This window comes from Grammomys surdaster, unplaced genomic scaffold (genome assembly GCF_004785775.1).
Source record: "Grammomys surdaster isolate TR1022 unplaced genomic scaffold, NIH_TR_1.0 170, whole genome shotgun sequence".
Taxonomy (NCBI): domain Eukaryota; kingdom Metazoa; phylum Chordata; class Mammalia; order Rodentia; family Muridae; genus Grammomys; species Grammomys surdaster.
The window spans coordinates 1,299,943-1,316,204 of NW_021604618.1; positions in this window are offsets into that span (position 1 = coordinate 1,299,943).

The following is a 16,262-nucleotide window of genomic DNA, read 5'->3' on the forward strand; positions in this document are numbered from 1 at the left end:
CTAATGTCATTGTATAATGATTAATTATATAATCATAATCACAAGACACATACAAATTATCATGTGACTACATGCCTCATCTCTACAGCCAGGCAGGGTGATTGATTATCCATGTTAATTAACACATGTATGGTGTGTTGAATCAAAACCATATTTAAGCCTGGATAAGACTGAAAAATCTTCCATTTAAGTCTTTTTTTTGAATTGGTGACCAAGAGTTATTTGTATTCTTTGTCATCTAATACCATAATAGATCACAAACTCATGCTTCTATATTATTGTTTTTCTAATTTATCCTGTATAGGTTGGGGCCTCCAATGGATATTAGATATATCTTTCAATTATGTTATATCTGCAAAAACCTCTAGTTTTTTCTATCTGTCAGCATTGACATTTTGGGTTCTTGCTCCTTAATTTTTGTATCCTTTGTTCTCATAGTTAGGTAGTTAGAATCACTAAATATCCCTCAAATAATGGTAGTACCATGGATAAATTCATCAGTATGACATCTTCTTATTAAAACTTAGTTTTATTATTCAATTTCTTGCAGTTTACTTTTGTTCAGATAGATCATCTTTACACTTTATCAAATATTTCTTTTAGTTATGAGTGGAGCTACTTCTCTAATACCAATAACTCAATTTTATATGCAAACCAAAATCTTTTCTTCCATAAGTTTGGCAAAATAACTTTGTTATATTCTATATAGGGGCATCCAATGTGTATTTATTTCCTGAATGAGAACAAGAGACTGTGTATATTTTGAAAGCAGTGATTGCCTTTAAAAGAATATTTATGTTATCCACAAAATTTTACATTTGGGGAAATAAATTATAGTACAGAATTAGTTGCTAACTCTAATCAATTCTAGAAACACTAATTCAAAATAGTAAGCCATATGTTAATATTCACTCAAATATTTGGACATATCAAGAATTTAAGAACTCTCAATGTTTATGTTAGATACCTCAGTTTTAGATTCCCCAGGTTAAAAAATCCACAAATGACCTTATTGGCAATCAGTAGATATGCTGAATTACTATGAATTACTATTACCTATGTGATTACTATATAGATTAGAAACCAATATCACTCTGACAAACATTATGCTAATGCAACTATTATTTTTAAATGCACTCAATTGACTTTGAATGTCATCTGTCTTCCAGTAAAGTAACATTCCAATAAACCTTTAGCAAGTTGGATAGCAAGTAAACAAAAGTACATGTATTACATCTAATTTACTAGTAAACAAGACTTACCAACACAGGATCCTAAGAGTGTTTGTTGTGTGTTCTCTGGTTTTTGTGACTGGTTAGGAGCTTTATCAGCTGAAATGGATGATTAGGCTCTAAGAAGAGTATTTTTCTGTATTTGAGAAATTTTAAGGCCTAAATTGCATGTTTTCAATGTTGAAATTGTTTTAACATTATTTGAGAATATTGAAAGCCAAACAGTCTGTTGAAAATTATCACCAGCTTTCCTGTGTGGCTTCTTGGCCACACAGGTGATTTCTCCAATCCAAACTTTCAAGAAATGAAGTTGTTGCCATCAATTGTCTCCTGATTACTTGTGTGATGTCTGTCAGGGCACTGATGTTGAGAGAAGCAGGTAAGAATGGATGTGGTGACTTCTGGTGTTGTTTCCTTGTTCTGGAGTTTCTACAGGTTTCCATTTGAATTTTCTCCCTAATTCTTGTGTTTTTCTCAGGATTCCTTTATAATACCTTCTTTATTTTGCTTAAATAGTCAAATAACTTAATCATATATACACGTTAATAGATAGGCTAGTAGCTCTTCTTAGCAAGCATAATTATTTTGCATTCTCTACTTTCTTTCTCAAACAAGCATCCAGTTCTACAGAGACAATTTCCAACACAGAAGGATTTTTGACTGAGGGAGGAAATTAGCGTGGAGAATACTGTCACACAGAACACCACATGGGGGCAGCAGATATTGTTATAAATTGAAGATAACTGCCAAATACTATAAGTTTTTCAGTTTTATGCCTTAATATTTATTCTGAAGTTGATACCCTCTACAGCTCCACTGTATCTATCTTTGCCATTCCCATCCCTTTTGCCTATATAAGACATAATTATCGCTAAAAATACTTTCTTGGTTATTCATATGTTACTCCCTCTTTGTGAGGATAGAAGGCAGTGTCTGTTTATAGCAATGAGATATTAATATATAAATTCTACTATCCAAGCCCCTACTCTACACACTGATAGTTATGTGACTACAAACACATCTCTTTTGTAAACACTGGGTTTTTCATGTTTCAAAGATATTATTTATGTAGTGTTATGAAGGTCCAACAGAATGCTATATAATGATTTTGCTATAATGTCTTTATTGGGTAAGAACTCAAAAGCCACATAAGACCAATTCACTAGTTTTTATTTTCCCCAACTGAAAAATAATTGAGCATTTAAACCAATGTGTTAAAATATGAATGGTCTATTCAAAATAACAAATTAAGTTGATCATAAAATAAGATCACATGCTCTGACCAAGTTCAGAATTCTATCATCATCCTTTAATATAAAATCTATGACAATTAATTAGCTGTCTTTAGTGCACACAGAGGAGAAGTAAAAGTATGCTACAAGATGGAATATTTACCTATGAGATTTGTGGTACTGTTCCCAAATGGAAAACAATTTGAAAGCAATGAATCTCTATGAAAGACATTGGTCTTTATATCTGTACTCTAAATATTCTCCCAGGAAAAGGCATTATTGAGTTTTGCTGAGGAGATCTGGAAATCCCCGCAAATGAAATCAAAGCCTTCCAGAATAACTGTATATTCTTGGAAATACGAGACAAGCCAGACAGCCCTACTTTGAATGAATGTTTTTTTAAAATGCTCAAGAAACCACAAAACAGAAAAAGGCTCTCTAAATATGAGAAGGGAAATGTGTCTGGGGCATAAAAAACACGCATTCAATTTACTCTAGGGAAGAAAATTTTAAAGATGCTAACCTTGTGATTTGAATTGACTTTATTCATTTCAGAGAAGCCATTCAAAAAGTAATAGTACCTTGTAATAAAGATGGGGGAAAAAAGCAGAGTTGAGGCATAGAATGCACACAGTAAAAAAAGAAAAGAGTCAGCTCAGAGTTTATGCAGAATGCATAATATTTTTGTAAACTGTTAGCTGCTGAAAGAACATTAAAGGTGTTTGTGCATTATTTTCCCTTTACAGATGCAAAATAACATAAAATCAATTGAAATTGATTTAATTTTGCCATCCTTCCAATTAAGGACAGAACCAAGTCTAGACATTTTGATTCCTATATTACTGTTTTCCATATTTAAATATCAATTCCTTCCAAGAGCATATAAGCTAACTTTGAATGCCAGCTTTGAACCCTTAGTAACTGCTGAATGTCATCTCTGCAGAGTTTCCACAAATATTTTTTTTGCTTGAATCTGGTCCAAGATATGAATGATACCATGTGTGTAAAAAATACAAATGCCTCCTCACTTCCAACAAATAAAAATAGTTGTAATGAGAAATTCAAATATATTTGAGAACACCTACACAATATTTAGATAAGAGGTTCTGTGTACAAAACACGGAATTTAAATTTTCAAGTCAGTCCACAAAGTTAACCTTAATGGCAGCATTTAACTTCCAGTGTCATTTGTTGTCACAGAGTGCTTGGCATCCATTGAGGACAGTGAGCTTACCCATATGGAAACACTGGGGACTCTGGAATGAGTCAGGAACCATTGTGGAAGCAGAGCTGGGAGCAGTAAAGGCTGTAATTCTCCTTTTACTCCACCTCCAGATTCCAAGTCACCACACAGTTTCACTTGCCTATCTGTGCATTCTGCTTCCATGCTGTTACTGTGCCCTGTGGTTGGACCATCATCAATTTTAAATTTTAACAAGTTCTTCACCTGATGTACATTTTCAGATTAGGCATTTAGTGCCTTTATTGCCTAGATGGTTTATCATCTTCTCAAATTGTGGTTCTTTCCAATCATCACATACTCCTTCCATCCACAGCAAACATTCACTGATCCATGGTCAATGTTACTTCCTATACTACTTTCTGCTATATTAGCTGATGTGGTTCTAAAGTTGCACATAATTTTTCTTTCCCTCATAGGAAAGCCTAATGCTTTATCAATGCAGAAACTGTGATTTCTTTACTAAAACATGTCTTTTACACAGTGGGAGGATCAATAATATTTGCTAAAAGAGTGAATAGATTAACACATTTAAAGTACATTTCTCACATCTTTTAATGACTTTTGGTATTTAATTGATGGCTCTACACCTTTTAGAGCACCGACTGACTTACTGACTTACAGGATCTGATTAATAGATGCCCAAGGAAAATTCCTCTCCATAAGGTCTATATGTTTTGAGAAAAAAATGGAAAAAGTAATATGTATTTAACTACCTCCTGCCATCTACCTGACTACATAATTACCACCCCCTTGGCTCTTGAATTCTGTTAAACCCATTTACTTTGTAACATCTACTGGTAATTGGACTAAGGGGTGCTTTTAATTCAGAAAATATTTATAAAGGTCTGCAAAACTCCAAAGTGCAAATGAGTTTTGGATATTGTTGCTCAATGAACACACACACATATATATATATATATTCATCATTTGAATGCAGTAGTTTTATGTGTACTTTGCAACAAATTACAAGTCTAGGATGTTTAAAATATTGAAAGTGTGTCTTCTGTAGGCAAGAAGGTAGAAATACAAAATAAAACTGGGTGACTTCACTCCTCATAAGGCCATATGGACAGAATCTGCTCCTTCTTTCTTCCTGTTCCAGTGATTGCTCATTTGATTTGTACCTGCATATCTGCTTCTTAGCCATAGCTCCTCTTCTCTCCCAACATGTGAAAATATGTATGTATGTTTCTAATATTCTCATCCACTTTCTTGTGTGTGTGTGTGTTTGTGTATGTGTGTGGGTGTGTGTAAGAAAGAAAGGGAGAGAGACAGAGACAGAGACACAGACTCAGAGAGACAGATAGAGAGAAGCAAGAGGATCCCTGGAGATAACTGCTTAGTTAAATTGATGAAATTAAGATTCAGTGAGAAATTATGTCTCAAAAAAGTAAGGTAGAGGGCTGTAGGAGGAGCTAAGGTGGGTGGAGTAAGGAAAGGAAGAGGAGGAGTTGGGACAGGAAGAGAAAAAGGAAGAGGAGGATCTAGAGAAGGCAGAGATGTAGGAGGATAGAGAACCACACAGGTATGGAGAGAGAGCACTCGTGGGGAACAACTTATAAACTTATAATTAGGTTATCTAATTGGGATAAAACTCTCCTTGTATGGGCATCTTGTTATTAATCATTATCAAACATATAAAACCTTTGATTAATCTATAAGAATTAGAGTCTCATTCTCTTACTGGGTCTGCATGGATGGCGGAATGGTCTGGGCTATGCCCTGCCCTGCGGAGACAGCATGGAAGATCCATCTCTCACACTGGCATCTAGTGGGTGGCAGGGCTGATGTTTCTGGTGAGCGGGTTCTAGCTGCAGCAAGCACATGGCCTCAGGCCAAGAAACATGGTGGCTGGGCTAGGCAGAGCCACTGGAGCTTAGATAGTCGGCTTGACCAGAGGCCAAATTTAAATAATTACTTCAACAGAGGGCTGGTAAAAATGAATCTTTATCAAAAAGTTACATCCTTGGAAGCCACATAGTGGAAGAATAAAACTAATTCTACAAGTTGTCCTCTGACTTCCACGTGGTGTGGCAAGTGTCCATGCATATAATAAATAAGTAAATGAATGTAAAAGAAAAATACAGTGGAAAGTGATCCTTAAAACACTTGACCTTAACTCTAGACCTCCACATGTGCACATGAACATACATGGGAATACATACACTGTATCACAACACAAAAATGATGAACAGGAAAAATACTGAAGCCTTTTGGAAGGAGGAAATTTTTGGTATAAGGCTATATTTGCCTAATAAAAATTTCTTAAGAAGCCAGTATATTTATATAAGTGAAAGTCAGCAATTCTGACATGAGTATGTTTGAGAAGAAGGTAAAAGAAAAAATGGCATGCCGTTTTCTTTGTCTATTTAATGGTTTTGTATATTTCTTAAAGTGTTTAGTCTGTGGTCTGGTTGCTGCATGTGATCAGGTCCAGCTGTGCTAGTGGCTCTATAGAGTAACATGATCCTATTTAACAACTAAGTATTTAGTAATAACTGGTTCCTAGAACAATGCTTGGCACGTATTAGGTATACATTTTAATTTCTAATGAGTGAATGGACATAAACCTTTATGAAGGTCATGATTTGAGTCTAGTATGGAGTAATAAGTCAGACAGACATTGAGACAGGATCTTCTGGCTAAGATCACTTTATCTTCAGTAAGTTGGTTGACATTTGCAGAGATATAACACACACCTGTGTACACATGAATACATGGGGTTCTTGTCTTTCTTTGGTTCCCTTATAATGGAAACTATATGCTTTACTTTGGATTTTGACCTATTCTTGCACTAGTGATGTTGGGATTGTCTCTTGAGATGCTGGGCAGTGACTTCAGTCACAACCCAAGTCAGGCATGTGTTCACAGAACAGATAACTTGTAGGGCCATGATAGAATGGCTCATTTTGCTCAAGGCACTGTCTGGAAATAGCAGGGACACCCAACAGGTGCCCACTGCCTGTGAGGGACAGGCATCCATTCTGCCTTGCTCCCAGAATCCAGGTTCCTGACACCTGGTGTGATCTCAATTTGATCTGCACCTTAAAGTTACCTTTGGCTATAGAGTATGACTACAGGCTTTAGGCTCAAGAGATTTCCATATTCATGAGTTACCTAAAGGCCAGGGGACATAGCTAAATTAAGTTATTCCTTCTCATTCCCTTCTCTTCCCCCTCCCCTATTTAAGGCATGCCTGCCCTGGCTGGGGGGTGGGGGGTGGGGCTCACATCCAGATCCAACTACCACACCATGACAATAAAACTCTTGGAACCCACAGACTTCTCATATCATTGGGGTCTGCCGTCACCAAAGCTTCCACCCTTTGGAATTCCGCCAGTGTGGAAAGCTACCCCACAGGTCACCATCGTGCAGCCTGGGTTTTTTCCCACAATAACTAAAGCTCTATACTGTGCTATGCCAGTGAGTAATAATATTCTACAGATTATACGAATTAACTGTGTTTTTTGACTTACAATATGTTCTGCTTGCAGTTGTTTTATTAGTATGTAACCTCCTTGTAAGTGAAGAAGCATGTGTGTTTGTAAATGTGTGACAAGTGATAGATAATATATGAACCATTTGTTACAGTACAAGGTTCCCAAAAGTCCAAAATTATTGTTTTATGGGGCTAGGGAAATAGCTCAATCAGGAAAGCACTAGTCTTACAAAAGTAAGGACAAATGTTCTATCACTAAATCTCATATTGAAAGGACTGGTTTGGTGGAACATACTTGTAATCTAACTATATAAATAGACAGAATTTTGTGGCTTATTGACAAGTCAAGCTAATGCACTATGTGTATAAGAGTCCCTTTCTCAAAGGCAAGGCTCCTGAAGAATGACACCCAAAGTTGTGCTCTAACCTCCACAAACAAGAAGTACATGCACAGTGACATATATGTGAACACATATACGTACTCATACACACACATGCATACATATTCAGGTACACACATATGTATACATGCACACACACACATGCATACACACAGGCATATATATGCATGTATCCATGCATGCACACAGATAGCTATTTAGCCCTTGTCTATGAGGCCCAATGTTCTTTATACAACCCATTCATTTTTTTCTAGAAAATGTTTGTGCCAGTGTCTTGAAGATCCTCTTGCTACATAAACAGCCAGGTGACATCCATAGGCTCCCACTACCAAGATAATTAGAGTGTCAGTGTCTATGCTTGTTTATAATATTGGCTTGTTACAACTTATGACTGTGGTTCTTAGCAGATGTTTGACATCATCTGTCTCCCAGCACACACTGTGTACACATTGATTTGTGTCATGATGCAGATTCAGTTTGGAAACTGCCACCTGAATGAGTTCTGCGTAAGGCTGTTCACCAACAGCACCATGTTGCTCCTCCTAAAAGATGCCTCAAATCTTCAGCTCATGTGGGAGGAAACATGACAGGTTAATTTCAATACCTCTGCAGATGCATTAATTCTGGAAACTTAGATTCTCTGCAGAACACTCAAGTTCATGCTGTCACTTTATCTTCTCTGTCACAGTCGAAGACCGAAGGAAAAGAGGAAAGATGGTCCACTTTTGAAGTGATCATGCTGTATCACTAGCACAGTTGTTAAGACTGTAGGAGCTGAAGGGGATTACAACCCCATAGGAAGAACAACAATATCAACCAACCAAATTCTCCCCTAGCGCTCCCAGAGACCAAACTTCCAACCAAAGAGTACACATGGTGGGACCCATAGTTCTAGCTACATGTGTAGCAGAGGATAGCCTTATCTAGCATCAATGGGAGAGGCAGCCTTTGGTCCTGTGAAGGCTCAATATCCCAGTGTAAAGGAATGCTAGAGCGGTGAGGCTGGGTGAGTGGGGGAACACTCACATAGAAGCAGGTGAAGAAGGATGCAATAGGGGGGTTGAGTAGGGGAAACCAGGAAAGGGAATGACATTTGAAATGTAAATAAATAAAACATCCAATTAAAAAAAAAAACAAACAAAACTTGTCGTTTAGAGGCAGCTCCATACTTTCGAGGGTAGAGTCCAAAACTATTTAGCTTTTGTAGATTGGGCAATTGACTTAAGGCCTCAACTTCCTCATCTGTGAAATTGGGATGACTCACAAACATACTTATCTCTGAGTCATTGTGAGAATTGAAGGACATCATTTAAGGAAGGCATTAAAACCCCCTGGAGAATGCAGTGACTTCTAATGTTTAACAAAAACAATGTGGTGAAACACAGAATACATGGTGTAAGATGAGCTAATCAGAAAGGGTCAGTCAACATGCAATCCCCAAATGAGACGGATGTCAATAACTAGTACAGAACAGGGAGGAGTCAGAAAAGAGAAATATAGATGCAAGTATAATGGGCTTCACGATTAGAAAAAAAATTCACTGAGGGTTGAGGATGTAGGGCAGTATATGTATCAAAGTAGAAGACTTGATTTAATTGTGATCTAGTCATTTGATTACTTCTAAATAGAAGTAAGTAATCTTGGGATTTGTAAACAAAAACACAGTTTTATAGTAAAATACTGTTCTTTTCTTTTTTAATTTTTTTTCTTATTTTGTGTTTCATGAATCTGTTTAACTCATGAGGCTTATGCTGTAAAATTGGCTCTGTAATTTTCTCTTAGAGTGAGCTTCATGACTGGAGCCTTCTTTAATGTTCAGCTTAGAATTTTCTTGTCTTCCATGACCTTCAGACGTATCCAGACACATGTTAACATGCCTTTGCAGGTGTAGTAGCTTTTGTATAAACCCATTCTGGGCATAGCTCCGGGATTTCTGCTAATCTGCAAGAATGGCAAGAAGAAGGAGAGAGGACAGGAATAGCTTTAGTAGTGGCAGCTGGGTAGAAATTGTAGGAGGTAAGTGCCTGGTTTCATAGATATGACATATTCTGTCTTAAAGGGAAAAGTTCATTTTATGTGAGATTTTATGGGTTACACAGCACTTCTCATGGTCTGCTGTTTCAAATATCAGATAACTTGGAACTTTTTCTTTGCTGAGGTTTGAACCTAAGCCATTCAGCAAACTAGGAAAACCTCAACCACTGAGCTCTATTGTTATCCAAAATGAGAGTAATATGACTATGTCTTAGAGCTTCAACAAAAGTACTTGGCCTGTTGTGCTGATACTGAGAGATGTAATAGCAACCTTTGACCATGCAGTCATATATGGGCCTCAGTTTCTGGACACATCACCTTTATTATCATATGTTTCCAAAGAGGGGAGAACTGTTGCCTAAACTTAAGAAAATCAGATCTATCAAGTCCACTTACTGAAGCTGCTGTCTGAAAAATTCAGATTAGAGGGTTGACTAGGATGTTCTAATAGTTAAGGGAAACCAACTGCAGAAGAAAAACATATCCAAAAATATTCTGAAGGGCAATACAAACAGAAAAATATGGCAAATGTGGAAAGGAAATTCTCTGATTCTCTTTACAACAATGATGTTGAGTTAAAGCCAATCTGTGCATTAAGATGGGTGCATTAGTGTGAATGCATTGATATAAAGGACCAGGAAATCTTACTGTGAAGGTCTGCAGTTTAGTCTCAAGAAGATAAAGTCTCTTTCTTCACTCAAAAACTTAGCTCATCAGAAATAGAAAAGCCATTTCTATGGCCTTATCATGCTGAACACTGAATCTCATCAGAAATATAATGGTCATCTTTTAGGAATATGTCTTCTACTTTGTTGTTATCAAGGAATCTAACTACAAATGTAGCATGTGCCCATATGCATCCCATAAATATATACATGCATGTACTGACACCCAGGGGTTATCTCATGCTTTTAGAGGACAAATTTCTATAATTTAAAAATTCATTTGTCTTTGTAGTCAAAATGAGATGTGATGAAGACTGCATAATTCCCAAACCAAGATCAGTCAAAATAGGGAAGACGTTATAAAAGGTAGATAGTTCTTTGAATTACACAGCCTAGCTCATTTTAAACATAAGGTCTTTATCTTTCTTACAATTTTCAAATCACCAATCCAGGAAATCAGATTTCTATTTTCCTGTTTCTCACATCTCTCCTTAAAAGTCTGCTGTGTAATCTTGTGTCTTTCTATTATAGCACATCTTAATGACTCTTCACTACTAATTCATATCCCCCAAACTTGAGTTATTTTTCCTGATGTATAAACAACCATAACTCCTTCAATGATATTTTCTCTAACTCTTTATTTAACTTTTGAGAATTTCAAATTGTATGAAAACATTTCCCATGGTCTCGGTTTCTTGTGTTCTTCTGATCTAAATCAACTTCCCCTCCCTTTAATTTCACCCACAAGTGAGTTACTAGCTGCTAATCATTATCTTTTTTTTCAGGTCAATCCTTTTGTTGTCAAGAATTAAATTATCAACAGATCCCCCTGAGACTTCCATTCTTTTGAGTCCATTGACTTTGTACTCTGGTTTTATAAGCCACTGCAATTCTCCTTTCTTACTCAACTTAAAGGATATTGCTTAGTCACAATCCTTTCCTCTTTCACTTGAATTTAGTTTTCTTCTAGCTGTCACATTTATGAACTTTCCTTCACAAAACACACACACACACACACACATACACACACACATTCTAATCTCCATTTACAAGGTATCTAAACTCTATAGTGAAACCAAGCATAAAGACACAAGTAGGTCACATATATATTAACAACCACACACAAATACAAAAATGTTAAGTCCCAGAAGGTGACAATCACATCACATTATGTTTGATTTCTCTCTATTTTGTCTCAAGATTCTGAATGACCATCTTTCTGTGTTTATGGCATCATTGATACAAACACAGAAAAAATCTCCCTCACATATGGCAACATATGGGTGTTCTTGGCCATACCTCTACCCAAAACCCAGGCCTTTTATCTATATTTGTACACTGCATCTCTTTTTGACTATACAGAAAATATCAAATCACTGATATTTTTCTCTATGTGTTATTTCTTGCTCCTACCTTGGCATCATTCCAACAAATAATCAACATGCTACTGTTTTATTTTTTTTTATTTCTGAACAAAATATTAACATCTTATTCCATTTTCTTCTTCCCATTGTAAATTAGAACCTAAAAATATTGTCTCTTCTATTTGCCTTTGGTTTCTTTTTTGTCTTCTTCTTTAAAGTTACTGCCTTAGGCTCCTACTACATTCAATGAAACTGTTATTCTCAAGATCATTGCAGTGTTAAAAGAGGTGAACCTTTGTCAGTCTTCATAATCCATTTTCCTACTGGTAACTCTTTTATATTATATATTTTTGAAAGTGTATTTTAATTACAACATTCTTCTTTTCTTCTCTCTAAACACACCTATATACTTCTCTCCACTTACTTTAAATTCATTACCTTTTTTAAACAATTGTTATTGCATGCATCTATGTATTTCTATAAACACATATATCTGAACTATAATTCATTGAGTCAATATAATTGTATGTATGCTTATTTGTATGTATGTTTTCAGGGCTGATATGGGACCATGGTATATCACAACTAATGATTATGCAGTGTTGGGGAGCACAATTCCAGTGGCTACATCTACAAAATATTTCAACATCAAAGGTTGAAGAACATATTAGAAGAAGTGGCAGAAAGAGTGTAAAAACCAGAGGATCAAGGACTTCCCTGTAAGATTCTGTCTCTTAGTATCAGATGCTACATTCAGAAAGTCTCACTATCACCGCCACCACCACCACCTCCCAGAAACCACGAGCTGAGCCAAGAGGACACGAATGATCATGAAACAACATGGAGGAAAGGCCTAGGAGGCCTCAGACTCACACAGCAAACTATCAGTAATTTCTGCTCCATTGTGTCACTGTCTTTTCTTTGATATTTGACCCTTTTGCACTAGGCTTTGGGAATTTTTTTTTTTTTTACTTTCTTCCTACATTGGTTCCTCTGCATCCTCTTTCCTTGATTTCTTACAGCTTCCTGTCCCAGAGATCAGTCTTTAGATCTATCATTATCTCCATCTGTATGAATCTCACCAGCTTGTGTCATGCTATGTGTTACTCTTCCAGAGTTACGTCTCTAAAACAGAACTCAATCCCAGGCAACTGGCAAGTAAAGACAAGAACCTACCTGGAGACAATAATAAAATTCTTAGCATAATTTAAAAACTTATCATGATCTGCTTTCTGATTTTTTTTCTAAATCTCTCCATGTCAGACATACTCAACTGAAAGAAGAAATTCTGTCTCTGTCAGAATCCACTAGAGGAGTTATGAAAGTTTTGCCCTGTGGTTCTTATACCACTTCCTCCACTGCATACCTGGAAAGGATGAAGAAAACCCAGAATGGGTGGATTTGCAGGATCTTGGCCCAGCTGTGAGTGCTCGGGAGGTGGTGAGGAGCCTTTTCCAAGGATTTCAATGTTAAAGCTCTTTTAGACAGTGTTCAGTGAAACAGTTCCCTTACATAACATTCAGTGAAATAGCTTGTACTCTTTATTTGGAGTGACCAAGGCCTATATAAACCTTGGAGAGTGGGAAGGGGTTTTCTTAGAATCTCTTTATTCAAACTTGAGCTTGGGCTTCATCTCTGACGCAGTAGAATGGGAGGGGCAACCCTGAGCATAGATTCAGACAAGCATTTATAGAGGCAAGGAGTATCTAGCCTGGTACACATCTGAGTGGGAGGGTATTATGGCCTTTAACATAATTAGCTAGTACTGGAAGCCAAATCATAATCGTAACTTCTGTTTTACTTCTGATTGATAGTTGTTAGGAAGTGAAGTCTCAAGGGCAGGTTTGTAACCTAGAAGTTAAGATTTGTTTGGGAATAACCTAGAAACTGGTGTTAGATGCAGGTTTTGCAGATGTTGTTGGGGATTAACCTGGAAGTTGGTGTTAGGTGCCAGTTTGTTAGTTAACTCATGTTCAACCTTTGCTGAGGTTCTGTAAGATAGAGTCTGAACCCAAAAGATCTGGTCTCTCAGATGTACATTGACTGAGGCTTAAGTAACTTGGAATGAATGTCTCATTTGCATGGAGAAGCATTCTAGGTACTTGGCAGACAGGTAAGTAAATTGAATCTGTAGTTTTACCAAGGATTAAGTGAAATTCCTCAGGTAGGAGATGTGGGAGTCAGGACCCCCAGATAAAATCAGGCAGAGAAGAGGAAACCATGTTGGGAAAGAGAGTCCTCCATTTTGCACCAAGTATATGGAAGCTATCCAGACATGGTAGACTACAATCTTAAATGTAGAATCTTCCAACACTGTCCTAATATCTGAAAGTGAAAATCTTGGGTTCAGAGTTTACTATGTCTCTCCATTCCTGTATGTAATTTAAAGAGAAATTTGCTCTATCCGCTCTGCATTCATTATCTATCTAGAACACTATCGTGTGGGACAGGAGGAGGCACAGAGACTTGGTGACCAGTCCTGGAGCAAGAGTGAGCTCAAGATGTGTCTGAACCCTGGAAATCTAGTCTTGAGATTAGCTGGAGTATGATCTTCCCTTGCTTCTCACTCTTGCCTTTGTCCCTGGGCTGTATATTCAGGTGCACATAGACTTTTTCTCCCACCTTTGCCTCACTGGAGGTGGCTTTGTAGTTCAGCATCCAGGTTAAACTTCTGCTTCCCTTATAAGGTCATGTCCAGTAGCATGTGAAATTCCTTGTTATGAAAATGAGGCATCTTGGTCCCAACTAAAGATGCACACTCATCCCATAGCCACTACTCACTGCCCTCAAAAGGTTTAAATAGCCCTTGATTTCTTCTTTAAATGAGCTGTCTCAATGAATCCTGTCTCCTGAAAACTTGCTCTCATCACTCTCCCTTGTGGCCTGAGGTCTTCCATTACCTTGAGTTGGTACTTGCAGGGGCAGGTAAAGGGAGCTTGAACACTATTGTTTTGTTACCTTGTGTTGTCCTTGTGGGTCTTTTATTTCTACTTTCTTCTTCTGCATTCTAACTCTCTGATCGGTTTTGTTTTTATTGAAACTAGGATTTTTCTTTGTGGCTCTGGTGCTCACTGGATAGATCACATTATCTTCAACTTTATAGAAATCTGCCTGTTTCTGCCTCCCCATTGCTGGGATTAAAGGCAAGCTTCACCCCACCCAGCCTCTACATTCTAATATTAATAGAGTAGCTACGGTGACTCAGTACAAGCCCATAATGTTACTGTTGGTGTTACTTGGCCTTCAACTTTGCCTGGTTCTCATCTTATAGAAAACAAAGTGCCATAGTTCCACTTAGGTACTGTTGTCTCTCAGTAAAAGCCTGCCTTTCATTATTGATCTGGCATAGATGATTTGTATCTCTTACTTAATCATAAAATCATTAGTGTTTTCCTTCTTGCCAATGTACATCTTCTTCATGATGTATTTCCCCATTTCATAACTTGAGTGCTGCTCTAAATAGAATTTCCAAATACAGGCATGTCTAATCCCCATGTCAAATGAAATTCCACTCATTTGATTTCCTATCTGTGTCAGATACTAACCCAAAAGGTGAATCTTCATACTTGGGAGTTCTTATAATATGGAGTACTCTGTTTAGTGTTCCTCAAAGTTGTAACATGAATCAAACTCCAATACTTGTCAAGGGAGTAGTATTCCAACTCACAGAAAAAAAGGTGTTCCCAGAAATGAAGCACTTGGGAAATTAAAGTTCCTTTTTAATTTAGTACTTCAGTGACAGTCTTACAAATGTAATATGAATTGCAAAATACCCCCACTGAAAAAAAGAGAATGTTCCTTGCTTTTGTTTAACTGTATTTCAAGCATTGCTTATTTTTTCCTGGTTGATAAAGATGGAACAACCATGTCAAACCTTCAAATTAAATTTCCATTTTACTTAATTCACATTAAGGATGGCATGGAGCAGTGCTTCAGTGAAGGCAAAGGTTATCCTCCAAGTCTCTTCCTACTGTCCTATGATCTTTTACAAAAGACATTATGTGAAGGTTTCATTATATAAAAGCAGGTTTGGCTGAGTGTATTTTAAAGGAGATTATGGATCTTTAAGTAAAATAAAATGACACAGAGAGTAGTTAGTGAAGTTTAGGATATTATCTATTAAGAAAGTATCTCAGTTACTTTTCCTTGCTGTGATAAACCAATACAACCAAAGCAATTCAAAGAAGGATGAGATTCTTTGAGGAGAGGGATTTACAGTTCCAGTGGGTTACAGTCCGTAATGACTGAGGAGATATGGCTAAGGGAACAGCTGAGAGCTCTTATGTGGAACAATAAACAAAATATAGAGAGTACACTGGACATAGCACAAAGCTTTTGAAATCTCAAACCTGGCCTAGTGACACAGTCCAGCAATGTTATACCTCCTAAACCTCTGCAAAATGTCAACAAATAGGGAACCTAGCATTCAAACATCCTATGACTTATGTGAGGAAACTCATTCAAATCACCACAGAAAAGAAACTAGCAAAGAAGAGCTGTTTTGACCTGGCCATCAATTTATCTTGATTACTTGTGATTTTCCACTGTTATTCTAAATCTCAAATACTTGTCATCAAAACATGTTCACAGGACTAGAAACCCAGTCAAAACTTCTTTCTAAATATCCGCTTATATTTTAACTCTTTTTTTTT